Consider the following 4,261-nt stretch of genomic DNA (forward strand, 5'->3'; position numbering starts at 1 on the left):
CTCCTGTCTCATGACTTCATCCTGTCTGATGTTGACGGTTTTTGATATTGTTGTTGGTAACAAGGTTGCAGGAGGTAAGGATAATTCAGTCACACTACTAGAGACCTCTCCACAGCAAGTGTTCATGCATTCTGACCTGGCTGTACTTGGAAATCACTGGGAGAATTAAAAAATATATATATACCTAGACTCTACCCCAGGCCTCTTGAATCACAATCTCCAGGGGGTCAATTTTGACAAAGCTCCCCTGATAATTGTGACACATGGTCAGATTTAGAGACCAGTACTATAATGTATGTTCTTTACGTATTATTTTCAAACTTTAAGAATGCACACCAAATAGGTATTTACTCCTTTTTACTGAATTTTGTGAAACCTAATAGTTTTAAAAGTCATCTTTATGCTCTTTTAAAAATAATATTATTGTTAATATCCTTTTTAACTTCAAGTCATCACTTTCCCCTGAGGAGAATTTTTCAAATGAGAAAATGGAAGCAATTGTGTCTTGTGTCAGCTCATCTGAGCATGTTCTAAAAGTTTTTTTTCCTTTTTAAGCTCTCTGTTCAACCCATTTATTTTAATTTGGGTTATTCTGAATCTACAGCCTTCTATGAAAATTTCACCAACATAATTCTAAAAGAATTGTCTTTATCATGCATTGTCTTTTCATTGGAGTAGTCTGATGATATACTGATTTTATGTATTTAGCAAACGCTTACTTAGAGCTTACTATGTGACAGGCACTGTTTCTAAGAGTTTTACACATGTTAACTCATTTATTGTTCATAATAATTCCATGAAGTAATATTATTGTCTTTATATCTCAAATGAGGAAACTGAGGCAGAAAGGGGTTAAGTAACTTGCTGAAGGCCTCATTATCTGGAGAGAATGGATCTGTTTTCAGAATCTGTGCTATTAGCTACTAGCAAATACAAAAATTCATAGCAATAAATCTAAAGTGGTTTTTAATTTGATGTTTTATTCTTTTTCGGTGTTAATGAACCCAGCAAATGTCACATAAATAAACCAAAACTGAAAGTGACAGTGGTTACCATCTAGACTGTTTATTTTCATTTACATAAATTCATAGGTCCTAGATATTGAATTCCATATAGAAAATTCTCCATTTTTTAAACAAATATCCTGGCTTTAAAATGTCAAAAATGTGTTTTGGAATAAGAGAAGTGGAAGTATATGAGTTTTATTCTTTATGTCTTCAATATAATGAAACAATAATGACTGACAAGGAGACAAATTAGGACTTCCAGAATGTGGCCTCTAACCATGCCCTTCATTATATCTGTTTCCTAGCAGAGTTAAGTTCATTTCTTTTATATCCCTATTACTTGGCCATTCATTTATTCTTTTGTTCACTCAACAGATATTTTTTGAGAACCAATCATATGTCAGGCTCTGGGGAAAGAGTGACAAGAAAAATCTAGATCCCTGTCCTCATAGAGCTTAGACTATAGTGGAGGAAAGACATAAATGATCACAATGTAATGCATAACTAAACTGTGTATAGTTTGCTCCATCCTAGAAATTAACACAGTGAACTATAAATGTTGAGGTACCTGTCACCCCTATTCTAATTCTAAGATATTTGTGGGTAGCTCTAGGTGTCTTTGTGCTTCTAGGGCTTGCTAATTCTGACATCCACTTAATTATATGTTAAATTAATGAGTGAATTAGCTTTTTTCTAAACATGAATCTAAAATGATAGGGCTATAGCGGTTCCAATCTTGTCTTTATATTTCAGAATGTGGAAAGATGTTAATTCCAGGAGCAGTTCAGGAATATTTTACGGGCTTAGTTAATGAATGAGAAGATGTTCTGGCTGATGTCTTTGGTAAACCAAAGACAAGTAGAAATTCATCATTTTCTTTTCTTGATATAGAAAACAATATAGAAGAGAAGGAAATTTCTCAAGAACTGGAGAGACATTGAAGTTTTTGAGCTTATAGAGACATTAAAGTTTTTGAATTTATAGAGACATTAAAGATCGTCCAGCTCAACCTCATGTATTGTCAAAGAGGAATCTGAGGGACAGAGGAAGATAATTTAATCAAGACCACACAGCTAGTAAAAGATCCACAGCCAGAAACTGGGCTCTGTACAGTCTTCTTTAAAACAAAACAAAACAAAACTAAACTAAACTAAACTAAACTAAACTAAACTAAACTAAACTAAACTAAACTAAATTGAACTAAACAATAAACTAAGTAGAGCTTTTTTTTTTCATTTTAAAAGGAAGAATGTAAATATGAATTTATTTTCCTATCACAGCTTACTAAATTTTTAGAATTTTATTAGTCTATTGATTGATTGACTAAAATGGTCACATTAATATTCTTATCTAATGACAAAAGCAGACTTTGCCAGAACACAGATTGTTCATGCAGATTACAATTATTTTGTTCATCTGCTCTTCCTTCTTGAAATGGCTAGTCCAGAAGCTCGTAGAGTAAGTTACGGAGATTGTGGTCAGTAGGAAGTTCACTGGATTCAACGGCAGATTGCACATGGAAATTAAATGGACCAGTACAGATGTGCTAAAAGGAAGAGCAAAATGGCCAACTGGCTGGGCTTTTCTGGAAAATAAACTTAGTGAGATTGTATACATGCAGATTGCAAAATGCATTTTTGTCGTGAAAAAATGAATCTAAATCATTCTCTGTTTCACACTTCTCTATAATCTTTTCTGGAAATTCAGGTGAAACTTATTCTTAGAACCTTGCATTAAATAATTTCTATATTTTAAATTATCTGTGAGATGGTGAAATTATTGAGTCCTAGAACTGGGTTTTTTTTCTTTCAATTTCCATCCCTTGCTTTCACTGATTGATGGATTGATTCGTTCATTCATTTGCTCTTCGAGAATATTTTGAGCATATTTGTGCCTCTGTATTATGCCTGATCAGGATACAAATATGAGAATTAACATTGACAGGACTTACAGTTTATTTGGCTCAGTAGCACCAAGAAGTATCATAGCAGAGCCCAGATGTTCCCCTTGATGTCTGCACAAAGGTTGTGGTCTCTGAAAAAACAATTTTTCTTTAAAACTTATTACAGAAATGTCATCCAGTGACATATAAACATTTTGGAAACACTTTGTATTTTTTATTTTAAATTGTCTCTGAGGTAATGTTAATGTTTGCAAATCTTCCAGAAGATTACTTATGTTCTAAATATACTTCTTTCAAGTTCACATTTTAATTCTAGCTTTTAGGTATTAGGTGATGAAATGTTATTTATCCAATTCAGGGTTTTATATATTAGGACAGTGGTTCTCAAATGTGATCTGAAGATTTCTGAGAAGGTAGGGGTGGTGGTTGGTAATTCAGAATTATTGCAAGAGAGCTGTAATTCCATATGTAAACCCAAACTTTGTCTCTGGTAGGCTAACCATATGATGCCACACATAAATACACATATACCAAAAGTAGGTAGATACTGCTGAGATTAATAAGGTGCAAGTTAATTTTAAAAAACGATTCAATTTGTGATTACTTTTTGTCATAATGTATTTTCCCAATCAATAATTATTAAATGTTCCAACACTATCATGTATATTATCAAACATTTTTGATATTAAAAAAGATTTTCATAATTCAAGAAGACTAGAAGCCACTAACATAAAATATATTTCTCAATAATCTTTGTTTTTTTTCTTGGTGAAAAGTCCAAATCTTGTTTGTACTCCTTAACGTACCTCTCATCTGCTCAAGCATTTTAGTTTGTATCTTTATACTTTTTCTAATACTGTAATGTCTTTTCAGGCGAAGTTATAGAAATTTCACAGGATGATTCTTGACACTCAGAGGTGTGATAATAATGTTCTGTTTTGTTTCTGTCAGATTTTCTGATTGTACTGTTTTCTGGGTTCTTCTTCCTTCAGCAACTCACTGGTTCTATCTTCTAAGAAAGTGAAGTTATTATTCCTCCTGTGAATTGGTTTTGTAGTTTTAAACTAAGGGATGATTTCCTGAGATGCCACTTGGCCTGCCTGCTCAGCCTTCCACTCCTGTTCTTGATTCCCCTCATTATCCCCAATTAGACTATTATTTACACCCTACATTTTTTTTTCTTTTTAAATCAACCTTCTCCATCTATATTGGCTCTTTCCCCTATTAACATCCTTTAGCTGTCCCATCTTAGAAATTAAAACCTTCTCTTAACCTGATATCCAATTCCCTGTTACCTCTTTCTTTTTTCATTGTTATACCAGCACTTCTTAAATTAGTGTTTACCTTCATC

The sequence above is a fragment of the Pteropus vampyrus genome, unplaced genomic scaffold (assembly GCF_000151845.1).
Source record: "Pteropus vampyrus isolate Shadow unplaced genomic scaffold, Pvam_2.0 Scaffold172, whole genome shotgun sequence".
Classification (NCBI taxonomy): domain Eukaryota; kingdom Metazoa; phylum Chordata; class Mammalia; order Chiroptera; family Pteropodidae; genus Pteropus; species Pteropus vampyrus.